The following is a 14,691-nucleotide window of genomic DNA, read 5'->3' as shown; positions in this document are numbered from 1 at the left end:
TGATATGGTGTATGTGAGTTGCATAGAGAGAAGACCTCTTCAAAAGAGGTTCTGTTATTGAAAAACAATGATAATCTGTAAATTGTGATATAAATCACCAAAATGACAATATGAAAGTGGAAAGGCATGCCTAAGTCTTTTCCCTTAATTCTTATTTCATTTATGGCAAGATTTGGGGTTGTGGAGTGTATCTGCCACTAGCCCTTGCTTTTGTTTTTTAATTTTCCCTGTCTTGATGATTTTTGGACAGGGACTGTCCTCTTCAGTGGTTGAAAAGGGTGTGGCACATTTTGGGTTCATTGCCATATGATCACATTTTGGCACATCAGTCTAAATAAATAAATTGTACTATTACTAATAATAATTGCATAGCTATTAAGACAAACTAGTTGCTTCATAGTTAAACTTCCTGCGTAATTTTACCTATACATTATCATGATAGCGTATATGGATTTAATCAACATACAAAATCTAGATTTCTAGATTTGTGCCTGCCTTTCCCTAGATTCACCTTTAGAAAGATGCTGTAGGCCTAGAGGTGTTGGGTTCTTTGTTTTTGTTGTTGTTTTTGTTGTTGTTGTTGTTGCACACAGTACACCTTGAGTGAGAAAATAACAATTTCAACCCTCAGGGTTTGATATTTCTCCCTAGCCTAAATGAGAATTGCACTTGCTAGAAGAAGTCATAAGGCTTGACAGAAATGGGAATTTGCTGTATATGAATAACATAAAAATGAATGTGTGGATTTGAATAAGTGTAAGAAGGTGTCTAATTTGGCATTAGTAAGCATGAAGTAATGTCCCATTCAATATGCATGGAAATTCCATTTTTAATAATGTAGTCATTTGAAAACAATAGGGCAATTAATGTTTATTTGACAGTTCTCTAGCCTGTGCATGATGAAGCTGACCCTATGTGCAATTTTCACTTCACTGTCTTCAACCTGCAAATGAACATGTTCTTATGTTCATGAGCACAATTCAATTACAAAGAAATAGAAAATGGTCCCTAAAATCAATAGCCTATTACAGTACCACTATGATGGGTAATTTCAGCTCCCTTTAATGTATTGAAATATGAGACTACGTGCTGGTATACTATGTGCTTGGAAATTCCTATGGGCTTCAGCCTGCTCCTACTGAAATATATGACAGTACTCTTGTCCACTGCAAAGGGAGCAGGATAAAACCCCAGGGGACTAATCCAGTGAGACACTGATCATCCTGAATTCTCCTTGCCCTTAAATTTAGTTTAGGCTGTTTAGTTTGGATCCTAAGTATGGAGGACATGTATTTAGCACACAGAGGCTTAGAATATAGAGGCAGATGGTTAGAATGCAGAGGATGGAGATAAAATTATTTAAAACTCAAAAAAAGTGAGAGACACAATATAAAAATAATAGAGTTAAAAATATTAAAGATATTTTTAAATATAATCGTAGGATGAGCTATAATCATAATGAAAACACTATTGGAGGAAAATGTCCAGTTAGACTTCAAACATTATTTTTATTTTATTCAAAATGACAAAGAGAAGAATATGCACATTCATGTAATCTCATTTAACTCAAAACAGATGTACATTTCCAATCATATATTTTTTCATAACTCAGTTTGCTGATCAATTTTGATGTTTTACGTACCTATTTAGTAGATTTAGTGCCAAAAAGATTCTTTGAGTCTGGGTTTCTTGAAGACTTTTAGAGTTCCAGTGGGAAATGATAGGATGGTCTTATGAAAATCAGTTTTGATCATATACAGTAATATTTAAGACGTCTGGCAAAAAGATGCCTCATTTAATATGAACATTCTTCTTTAAGTCAAGACAGGAGGCCACAGAGCTTTTTTTAAAAATAGGTATATCGGGCTTGGGGAAAACTGAATATCTTACTGAAACTGAAAGAGAAGTGCAACAAGGGAGCACTGAAAAGAGGAGGTTGCCTAGTGGTGAGAGCAAGCCTGCTGTCATTGAAATCAGTGGCAAAACTTCCACTGATTTCAGTAGGAGCAGGAGGAGGCTCCAGGTTTATTCTACCTAGATTCTTTGAACCCAGGATTTTCAATTCTACCAAGTTTAACTTAGCGCTTCATCTTTCTGTGGAAAATACAGCTTACGTCAGTTTGCTGTGTGGGGGTCTTCAAGATGTAACTAAAATCCAAGTTTCTTTCTTCCCTGCAATGATATTAAAGATCACATGACACTTTTCATAAAAGTAAAAAAGGAAGAAAACAGTAGGCCAACATGTTTCCTCTCCAACTAGCATATTGTGCACCAAAAAACCAAAAGACTACATTTTATTACTCATGGTTTGTCAAAAGTTTTTGAAAAATTGGAAAAAAATGAAAATATCTAATTCCTTTTGTGAAAATGAATTTTCCAAACAGGCCATTTTACAACCATAATGTCAACCAGCTGTAATCATAGTGAGGTGCCATGCATTCCACAGTAAAGTGGACCTAAACTCTACAACAGTCTTTGGAATGCATGGAGCAGACTAGAAATTTTGTGGTACTGTTATTTAATTTTAAAAATGCAGCTTTATAATAAACTAAAAATGAAAATGAGAGGTAGGACTCTGAAGAGTAGCTGTGTTGTTTGCATATTAAATACAATTTATTTTACCTTGTCCAACATTATTGGCATTCAGTGTGCTACAGATTTTGTAGAGACGGTGCATAGTTGCACTCTAGAAGTTGTAAGGAAGAAACTGGTGACATTGGCATTTGTGCAGGGGACTGGCATATGATGAGGAAGGTTGGGTTTGTGAGAAGTGCATTAGTGGAATGTTTCTACTAAAATGATCAGCAGTGAAATAGTTAATATTGACCGATATCGTGCCATCATTAGGTTTCAGGGTAAATAACCAATTTTGATTAATGGGGTGGTTCACACATCCAAGCTATTATTTTAGGCCTTCTACAGGCTCAGACAAATATCAGTGCATCAGTTTATCCTTGGTTCGTGTTTGCAAGGTTATCTTTGCAACCATATGGGCTGGAAAGCTCTCTTTTTTAATTTTTATTTTTTATTTACAAAGGAAGCTGAGATTCTGGAACACAATTCTGCAGCAAGGGATGGATTTTGACAGAATAAACGAGGCTGGGGTGGTCGCTAACAAGATGTTAATTAAATAGCAGACACATAGGAAAAAGACAATGTCCTTGCAAAGGAGGATTTTTCCTACTAAGGATAAAATTCACCCCTACTATGAACAAAGCCTGAGTAAATGGGTTTCTGTGGAGAACTACACTGGAGCTGTTGGGAAGTGAAAACAACCCTAAGCTTGAATGTAAGAAAAGACAGCAGGATGAAACTAAAAACTGCTCAAAGTGGCAGTCCCCATGGAGTAGAGTCAAAACTATTCCTGGACTGCTGTGGACTGCTGTGGAGACAGCATAATTGGAATAGGGTTTTTTTCCCCTTAAAAAAAAGATATCTGAAGATTTAAAGAAAAAGGATCTTTCCTTGCTATAAAAGAAATATACTTCATCTAGAAAAAGCCAAATTTGCAATTCAATTTACTTCATTGTCTTTGTATCATTATGCCAGGAGTGAATTTGGCCCATTTACGGTACAAGTCCATTTATATATTTATGAAACAATGACAAAACCCCTCTCTGGTGGCTCTCAAATAATATCAGGATATAGTCTGCTGCGAGCATTTTATAAGGTCGGATTCTGATGTCCTTTCTCAGGCAAAACTGCCACTGGCTTCAGTATGAGTTTTGCCTCTAGCATGGTGGCAGATTTAGCTTTATCTGAGGAAGCACAGTACATATGCATCAGGCGATGATATACTTTAGTTGTGTTTAGCAGGAGACTGAAAATGTTTTACAAACTGATTATGTTGATATTATTTATGCATTCATTTTTAAAGGTTACTTCACTAAACTAAAGACTTTCTATCAAACTGTTGTTGCCAGTACTTGGCTCATCATTGTAGAACTTGTAACAACTTGTTTTCCTCCTGGGAGGCAAAAACCTCATTCATAAACATTAATACATACAAGCCTGACAGGCAGTGCTGTTAGTATTTCAATGCTTATTAACAGTTATGTACTACAATCGAAGGCAGGCCTTTTTCTCTTGTCCGATCATCTAAAAATATAGCTTTACCAAAGATGCACAAATTTGCCTGAGGGCTAAAATTTCTACTTTATGGATGAAGAATGCTTACTCTATTGACTGTTCCCATTCAGTTCAAGGTTTATAACCTGGTTCATTAATCTTGTTTGTAAGTAGTTCAATTCATTTTACTTAAATCTGAGCAGCATGGTGAGGAATCCTGGGATTTTTCCCTGTTAACTATAAATATGTCTCACTGCTATATGTTATGATGGCAATAACAATTGCTTGTACACATTCAGTTTTGTCTTGAGGGAGATGTTTTTGAGTTGCTAGATGTTTCTGAGTCTTCCAAATGCAGTGTTTACCTTCCCGATTCTTCTTATTATTATCTTACCTGATGGTACTTCCAAGATACGTAAAATTGTTCACCTTCTCCAGTTTCTCTTCTTCAATTTTAATTTCTGTCCCTGTCGTCCCCATTAACATGACTTTACTTATACATGGCAACTTACTAAGAAAGATTCGCGAAAGCTGGATGCATTTCATCACAAATGTCTGAGAAGAATATTGGGAATAACATATGGAGATAGGAAGACGAATGAAGAAGTCAGAAAAATTATTGGACAAGGCACCCTATAACAAACAATCTACAAAAGTATACATCAGTGGCTGAGACCTGCTGAGAATGGAAAAAGAGTGCTTACCCAAATACCGCCCTTGAATGGAAGCCCGAAAATACAAGAAGAAAGAGAGGAAGACCACGAATAACGTGGAAACTAACAGTTCTGAATGACATCAAGCACCTCAACATGAAATGGGAAGATTTGGAGAGAAGGGCAGTTGACAGGCAAGGATGGCAAATGTGGGTAGCCCAATGTGCAGCAAAGCATAGGCTGGACTAAGATCTAAAGTAAAGTCTAACAGTAAATATATTTGGATGCTAAGTAACTCAGCATGTCTGCAAACTTGTCTTTCTCCTCTGGACATCTGGTATCAAATCAGACTTTTTTATGATGCAATTGGTCTGAAGTCCAATCCTTTGTGGCTACTTTACATAAATAATTATGACTTAAGTTTATAGAGCTTTATTCATCCAGAAGGATCACAACTCATTTTACAAATTGATTTACAAAGCACTGCATAGGCCAACTCTAACCTTGGTCTTTATGCTAAACTTACACTGTTATTAATGGAAGTTCTGCATGAAAAACAATGGAAGAATATGGTGACCTGTGCACGTGTGTATATATTACTTCATCTACCGCTGAAACACAGCTACCACTTGTAGGAAAGATTGCAAACTGAGAGCGCACAGAAACACTTCACGACTATTTAGGAGAGGATATGAAGAATATCTTATTTAACAGAAACGACAAGGAAAACATTTGGAAGATATGGACTAGCCACACTGGAATTTTCCAGGATACTGAGGTTAACACATCCCTAAAGCTTTGAAAAAACCGCTATGGGATGTTCAATTACCACAGGGGCTCAGGAGCTTAGTTTTAGGGCTCACCCAAAAAACAGCACCAGTGGCCCAGGGCTCCCTAGGACATTAATTTGATACTGCCTAGGAGAGAAAACTGCCACCTGCTTAATCACCAACACTACTTTTCCTGCAGAAACTAGGGGATTTTTTGGAGGTCTCCCAACCACTTATTAACCAAGTTTGGCCCTGCATAGCATATGAGATCTGGAGAGATCACATTCCAAGACAGAAGGACTGCTGCCTATTAAAAAAAAAAATCAAACACAACAACAGTGGAATAGCAAGGGCATTTCATAGCACTAATCGGAGACGCCTACCTTGCCCAGCTAACGCTGTTTACTTTATCTAGACAGAGCTATCAGTCCCTTGCTTCACAGGCACAGAAAATCCAAATTTTTTGGAGAGCACATAATCTATGGCCTAATGGCAGCCTGTATGGAAAAATAAACATCCTGATGGCATTTCCTGTTTATTCTTCCGTAACTAATCTCGTAGTATAGCACAGGTGCCATCTATGCTTTAATGTAGTTTTTCTACACACAAAGTTGTACTGCTTGAACTGTTACAGGAGGTCCAACACGCCCCACAGCAAGATGCATGCAATTTTATTGGTATAAATGTGCTTATACTGGTATAGCTATTCCTATACAGGCATTTCTAGTATAACAGCATCACTGTGTCCATATTAGCGTAACTATATCAGTAAAAATATAAATCACACCGCTAACTGGAATAGTTACAGATTACAAAAACTGTGTAGATGAGACCTTACTTTGAAACTTGGAATATAAATTCACGGACTAGGAGTAGTAGTTTAATTTTTTTCTTCAAATAAGATTGGCCTAGTTTTACCCACTCCTAGGTAGATAGCATATAAAATCCCTCCTAGTAAAAAGTTTTACTTCATTTTAATAGTGAACATTTGCATGCTACTAATCAATAATGTGTGCACAAAGGTATACATTTGAACAGCACTTATCCACATTAGGGCAGCACTAACTGTTAATGCACAGCAGTACTTTCCAGTACACTCTATATTGCGAGGCAGTCATAAAATTATAATGGATCCACAACATTCATTGAAGGTTATTATTATGTATGTTGTCAATGCTTAACAGCAGTGCAAAACTGCAAAAGTGCTACATTGAATGGGGGACAAAAGAATCACCAGAATGGGCCTACTCACTTATCAAGTCTAAAAATTCTACAGATATTTGGAAAGGTATTGGGGGGGGGCGGGAGGGTTGGTTGATGTTACACTTGTTTAGTGCTGTTAACAATATTTTTAAAAATAAATTAAATGTAAGAAACATATTATTAAAATTCTATTTAAACCCCAAAAAGTCCAAACTTAAATCTTATCTTGGAATTTCCTCATTCTTCATTGTCAGTTCTTTAACAGTGGTTTTTAAATTGTATTTTTGTACGTAACAAACAAAACAGTACAGGCTAAGCTATCCAGACCTATAACCATATCAATAATGATATTCAACAGCCTCCCCATCACACAAACTAGAAATTTCTGTCATATTCAGGCAGTCCCTCTTCTTCCCACATTTCTAAGCTTTTACCTGACCTGGTCACTTCATCCTATATGTCATCTCTAAAATTTGTTCTTTACTTTCCAACTCTATCATTAAAATACATGCCCTTGCCTATGCTACCTCTAATCTACTGAAACTTTGGCCTCACATCTCATTTTGCCCTAATCCACATCATACAAAATGCTGCTGTTAAATCATCTTCCTCTCCTGCTGTTCTGACTTTGTCATTGCTGTTAGAGGGCTTTCCCTCCCACTTCCCTGGTTCTTGTCACGCAGACAGCAAGCATCAAAAGACCAGAAGTCCAAAGTGCAGACAATGCGATGTTTATTGGGGTTAATTTCCAGCAAGTATGATTCCAATTTTTTTCTACCCACTTCCTGTTTGCCCTCAATTTATATAGTGATATTCTCAGCTATACCTTATCCAACCATTTTACTGAAATTTAACTAACCAACCCTAACATATTGTAACAATTATCTAACCAATTATATACCACTACCCTAATTAACTTACACCTCACAAAATTAATTATACACAGACAGAAACAATTAGAGAACTAGACAGATTAACAATAGAAAAGTGGGGGCCATAAAGATAAAACAATACAAAAATGAGGGTTTCACAACCACAACCATTGATAAGTGATTTCTTGCCAGATAGGGTGACCAGACGTCCAGATTTTATCAGGACTGTCCCGATATTTCCTTGTTTGTCCCGCGTCCCGACCAACGTGCGGTCAGGACACTGGACAAACAAGGAAATGCGCCGGAGCCTGGAGCCCGGAAGTGCTCGCACTCCCCCCCGCCCCGACTCCACCCCCTCCTCCCCCAATTGGCTCCCTCCCCGAATCCCCGCCTCTTCCCCGGGCTCACCATTCCTCCTCCCTCCGCAAGCGCTGGAAGGAGGCCCGGGAGATGCAGGGGGAGCGCGGGGCCGGGGTGAGTAAAAGTCCGGCCTGGTCCCTTGCAGGCAGGACGCAGTCGGGCAGTAGGGAGAGGAGGGGGGCGGCCCGCGGGGCCAGGCGGCGGCTGTTCTCCCCCCCGGGCAGTGGGACTCGGGAGCAGCCGCTGCTGCAGCTCCCACTGCCACGGGGGGAGGAAGCGGCCATGGCACTTGGCGGCTGCGGCTCTGGCACCCCCGAACCCCCCGAGCCGGGGCCTGCTGCAGGGACCCAGCAGCGTGCACACTGGGCCCAGCCCCTGGCCGGTCGTGTCTGGGCTGCTGCCCAGCTGGTGCTATCCCACGGCAGCCCCGGAGTGGGGGCAGCAGGCCCCAGACCCCCCGTCCCGCTCGGTCCCGCAGGGGAATGAACGGGGCTGGGCTGCCGATGCCGCCGCGGGATAGTACCAGCTGGGCAGCAGCCCAGACGCGACTGGCCAGGGGCTGGGCGCAGCGTGCGCACTGCTGGGTCCCCGCAGCAGGCCCCGGCTCGGGGGGTTCGGGGGCGCCAGAGCCGCAGCCGCCAAGCACCATGGCCGCTTCCTTCCCCTGCGGCAGTGGGAGCTGCAGCAGCGGCTGCTCCCGAGTCCCGCTGCCCGGGGGGGAGAACAGCCATCGCCTGGCACCGCGGGCCGCCCCCCTCCTCTCCCTACCACCCAACTGAGTCCTGCCTGCTCAGGACCAGGCCGGACTCTTACTCACCCCGGCCCCGCGCTTCCCCTGAGTCTCCCGGGCCTCCCTCCAGCGCTTGCGGAGGAAGGGTTTTTTGGGGGTTTTTTTGTTTTTTTTTGCCCCCCCCCGCGTCACCCTCCCCCTCTCCCCCCCGCGTCCCGATATTTGACTTGGGTGATCTGGTCACCCTATTGCCAGACAGGATGCAAACTAAGTTTTCTCTAACCATCTGAAGATCTCTGTCTTTATCTGGTCGTGGTGATAGGCACTATCAGGACAGGATCATCTTCCTAACAGCCCAATATCACCTTATTTCAATGCGACTGGTTTGGAGTGTGAGGATGTGACCGTAGCCTTCCCAGCTTATGGCTTCCCCTGATGCTTAGCCAAAGGCCTTACCCTAAGAACAAGGCCTCAGACTGTCCTAGTGAGATAAGGCCCAGACACAGACGGACTGTGATTTTGATTCTTTGTTTTTATACCCCTGTAACTAGCTAAGTCAGGGGTGGGAAACTACGGCCCACGGGCTGGATCTGGCCCATCAGAGCTTTGGATCCGGCCCACGGGATTGCCACCCCCATGGCGCCACGGGCTCCGCACCGCTCCCGGAAGCGGACGGCACCACGTCCCTGCAGCCCCTGGGGGAGGGAGGGGGAGGCAGAGGGCTCTGCTTGCTGCCCTCGCCCGTGGGTACCTCTCCCAAACCTCCCATTGGCCAGGAATGGGGAACCGTGGCCAATGGGAGCTTCGGGGGAGGTACCCACGGGCAAGGGCAGAGCGTGGAGCCCTCTGCCTCAGTGGTGCAGGCCGCTTGCGGGAGCGGTGCAGGGCCAGGGCAGGCAGGCAGGGAGCCTGTCCTGGTCCCAGTGCACACCGCTGCCACCTCGGAGCCACCCTAGGTAAGTGGCGCTGGGCCGGAGCCTGCACCCCAACCCCCTTCCCTGAGCCTCCTGCTGCACCCCACACCCTCCTGCACCCAACCCCCTGCCCTGAGCTCCCTCCTGCCCCCCAACTCCCTGCCGCACGCACCCCAACCCCCTGCCCTGATCCCCCTGCCGTACCTCGCACCCCCCCTGCACCCCAACCCCCTGCCCTGAGCCCCCTGCACGCCTCCTGCACCCCAACCCCCTGCCCTGAGCCCCCTCATACACCCCACACCTCTCCTCTTCCCCAACCTTTCCCTGAGCCCCTTCCCACACACCGCACCCCCTCCCACACACTAAACTCCTTCCCGCACCCCAAACCCCTGCCCCAGTCCTACATTCATGGCCCTGCATGCAATTTCCACACCCAGATGTGGCCCAGGCCAGAAAGTTTGCCCACCCCTGAGCTAAGTGAAGGCCTGAATATCTATGTTCTAATAATTGCCCCTCTGAATCCTTTCACTGAGGTCCATTCACTATAGGTATTTACGTTTCCCATCCTCACCTTCAAGACTCTGCTAGATCTGCCGCGCCTATATTTCTGCTTAGGTGGAATTCCTCCTCCTCCTCTTGTTGCCTATGCTTGTCTCATGCCCCCTTCTGAGTACCCTTTTGTATTCGTTCCCCACTCATTTTTGTGCCTCCTCCCATGCATCTCCCTCCCTTGTGCACTAAACAGCTTCCCTCTCATCATTCAAATCACTGCACACACACTTCTTGTGTGAGGCCATCAGTTCTAATTTGCAGGACACTGTTAGTGTCTTTCTTAATTGGTTGCAGCTACTATGAGGACAGGTAAAAGCACTCAAGGTGCATTTGTACACCCAATGAATGTTATTTCTCTCTTGGCACCTGCTGGCAAAATCTGTATTAATGGCCTTTCTAGTACTTAAAACACAATTTTATAGAACTAAATGGCTTTTTACCACGAACTGTGCTTACACTATTTTACATTATCTAAAAACTCTTCGCCCAAGGCACTTTACAAACTACACATATACACTACCCCAAAGGCAGTCTATTTTATTGAGCTAAAGAGGTACTGAGGAAGGAAAAGAATGGACTAGAAGTGTACAACCCCTTACCCTTTAAAAAAAGAATCATGGGAACACTGATGTGTTTGAACAGTGCCTAGCACAACGGGGCCCTGGTTGGTAGCTATGCAGGCACTCCTGCAATACAAATAAATAATGTTCACTAGACAAAAACAGCATCTGAGCATAAGAATCTCTCCGGAAAATGAATGAGAAAATACTTATGGAACTTAAGTGAGGTTCCAGACACAATATAGTTCAAGCCTAATATTTAGATATATAAGCCATCTCCTTTGTAATTTGTTTGCTACACTGGGTAAGAACATTTCTGCTATATATACACTAGCTCTGTACTTTCCTTCTCTTTTGCCCACACCTCTACTGGTCTAGAGGAAAACTTATTACATTTCTTTTTTAAAAGGTGTGCTTTTTTCTTCTGGTATTGTTTACGCACATAGGTTTAATAGAGCATATGCACTGGTACATCACGATTAACTGCTGTTGTGTGAAGTTTAACCTCCAATTCAATTATAGCTTGCACACCAGACAGTTCTAAAAAGCTGCCACAAGGTGGAGATAGCAGTCTACAACATGAAGTAGAACCTGTATTTTTGGTTAGAGAAATAAACACATACTACAGTTAAAATAACTTTTGATCATTCACATTTGTGTTCTATAGTTGTCCATCTGGGCAAAAAGTTACCAAATTGAAAGTTACCTAAAAGCAGGCTGTAAATTTTGGGATGAGAGGTGGTTATGTTCTCATCTATTATCCAGCAATGAACTTGCCTGCAAAAAGGACACTGCCAACTAAATTGTTCATGAAATGGATATGAAATAGCAGAGGCTACAGGAGCCTACTAATGAAGAGTTTAAAACTGTATAGAATTAGGACATAATAGTAGATGTGACAATCAAGCCTTTGACTAAGCTCAGTTGTAGCAGCAGGAAAGATTAAATATGTTGAATATTTATGAAAAAAAATTGTTTAAAATTATGGCCTTGGTCCCACGTGGGTAGATCTCCCAGACAGCACAAAGCCCCACTGAAATCAATTGAGCTGAATACATTTCAGTTTGCAGGACTGGGGCCTAGGAGGAACCTGACACTGAATAAGAACAGATTTAATTTTTTTTATTAAAGCTAATGTTAAAATTATATAATATGCAGGTTAAGGAGAGAGTGTCTGTACCTCTGGGTATAATGCTTAAATTATCCAAAAGTACAAAGTGTGGTTTGAAAATCATAAAATACCTATAGTACATAATCCACAATATCCAAGATTAAGGTTAATAAATTCAGTGGTTCAGTTAAGGTATTAGCATCCAAATATTCAGGTACATCACTCATAAAAGGTCATACTAAGAGTATCTTGTAGTAGTTTTACAAAATGGCCCCTTAATTCCAGGTACAATGCAAGTCAGCTACCTGTAACTATACTTTTCCATTATAAAGCAGCAGTATTAAGTGCACAGGACAGGAACAACTCCTAAATTTCTAATGCCAGTTCTCCTGTAACTCACCCTCCGGCCTTGACAAAATAAGGCTGGAGATTTTCAAAAGCACCTATGAGATTTAGGAGCACAAGTCCCTGGAAGTGTCTAAATACTTGAGAGAGAAAGTGTGTGAGGTAATCTCTCTTATTGGACCAACCTTCTGTTGGTGAAAGACAAGCTTTTGAACTTACACAGAGCTCTTCTTCAGGTCATTCTTCAGAATGTCACAGCTAAATACAAGGTGGAACAGAATGTTTAGTATAAGTAGTTAACACACGTACCATTCAAGGTAAAGTGGCCCATTAACATCCCTGCAGGACAAAAATAGGACTGAAAAAAGAAGAGCTAGTGGATTAAAGATTCTTGTAATAAGCCATAAATTCTGTGTTGTATTAATTAAGACCATGATTTTTAGAATCTAGCAAAGTTACCAATTTAAGCTCCCAGGCTCATCTTTTGAAGTTGTTGTTCAGGTTTCCTTTGAGGAAGAGGACTGAGAGGTCAGGTATGGAGTGATTGTTTTGTGAAAAGTGTTCACCCACAGGTAATATGGTGGTTTTTGTTTTTCTGTGAGAGTTCATTCAAGAATGTGATGATTGGTTTCACCCACATAATTGTTGGGGCATTTAGTGCACACATGTAGTGATATGCATGTATAGGACCCAAAGATATCAAAAGCTTTATCTTTCAGCAACAGAAGCTGGTCCAGAAAAAATTCTCACCACCATCTCTTTAACATCCTGAAACCAACAAGGTTACAAAACTCTAAATGCACTAGGCATTTTTGAAAATCCTCCCCTTAGCATTCAGTTTCTTCATTTGTAAAATAGAGATGCTTTCTTTTGCCAGCAACATAATCTAAAAATGAGCATTTCATACAATGTTTTGTGTGTGTAAGACATTAGATAATTCTTATTATAGTCACGGTGAGCATTCAGTTTTAAATGAGTAGTCTACAAATAAAATGAATACAGCTACTAAGCACACTATGAGACACTATTTGGAAACACATATTGTAACGAGTGTGTGATACAACTCCAAGTCAGTCCAGGAAGAACCTAGATCAGCAACAGAACAGCAGAAGTTAGACAGTAGAAGCAAAGTGTATTGATTCTTTGATCCTGAGCATGTTTTCTCCCTGCCTACAGAGAGAAGTGAACCAATATCCAACATTCCTAGGCAGTTTTAATGTACAGACAGCATCAATGAGGAAAAAAGAAGTATGTGAAGGTGCCAGTTTGGGCAGAAGTCATCCTCAACTCCATGAGAAACAAGACAAAAGAATAGCAGCAGTCGAGAAACTAAAATCTGGTACTTGAAACAGTGTGAACCATCAAATTGTTCAGCAGTTTAGTTAGTGAACAAATCATCTTGAGCTCTAAGTTCAGTGAAGGGAGGGAGAGTGAGCAAGAAAGGAGATAGATCCAAGTGGAACTCAGGAGATCAAAAGTGAGCAGCTAAATACAATACACCAAGAATTCTGTGGAAGTCATGAGAGTTTATAGGAGGAAAGATTGTACTTTGCCAGTTGTCACAAAAAAGTTTCATTACCTGTTTTCTGTATGGGCTCATCTGTTTAACAGGCTGTTTGGAAGCTGGGGCCAGAGAGAAGGTATTGCATTTTGAGCAGGTGTATTGGGGACTGCAATTAAGGAGCAACTGGAACCCAACATACTGATTAATAGATATGTGATTGCTTGTCCCTGTTTAGATTCCAACAAAAGGACAGCTCTTTACTAAACACCAGCTATTATATACACAATATAATAGCTCTCAAAAGGAACACAGGGCTGGTCTAGTTAAGCAGATGAAACTGCTTGTATAAAGGTTAAAACCAATATAGTTAAACTAGTGCACAAAGCTGTGTGGACACTTCAATCAATAAACCTTTCATATCAAATTAGCTTGAATCAATTAAGAACAAGTTTAAGCTAAACCACCATAAGCTACTCTTAAACTAATAGTGTCTCTGCTGGGTTTTGCACTGTTTTAAGTCTGTTTAAAAGTCAATTTATCTTAAACTGGTGCAATACATATTTAGACAAGGCTTAAGACTGCATATGTTTCCCACGGTTTTATGTTCCCAACTTTGTGTAAGATCTAGGATGTACCACGTATAGTCGGTTTCTATTTGTGAGTAAAGACAATGCACCTTCTTTGATATGCTCTGGAACCAAGTACAAACTGCTGGGATAAGACTATCAGTGGTGCACTGAGCCACATGCTGCCCCAAGCTAAAGGGGTTGCCATCAGCTGTAGAACTGAATTCGGAGGAGTTATTACTAGAGCCCAATACTAACTGAAACATGTTAAGCTTATTGAGGTGAGAGAAGTTTCCTCTCAAGCACCTTGAGAAAGGGAAATTTACAGAGTCAGGCTGAAGTTTGTAACTGTGTGTAGGGGAAGTAGTGTACAGAGGCAAGATTTTTCCCTTTGAGTAAATATAAAAAAAATAAGCTGTATTTAACCACATCTCAATCTATGATCATGGATCTCACATAATGTAGGGCAAAGCCTCCTCAGTC

This window comes from Trachemys scripta, chromosome 11 (assembly GCF_013100865.1).
Source record: "Trachemys scripta elegans isolate TJP31775 chromosome 11, CAS_Tse_1.0, whole genome shotgun sequence".
NCBI lineage: Eukaryota > Metazoa > Chordata > Testudines > Emydidae > Trachemys > Trachemys scripta.
The sequence above is the reverse complement of the archived record's forward strand: the minus strand, read 5'-3'. Positions refer to the sequence as shown.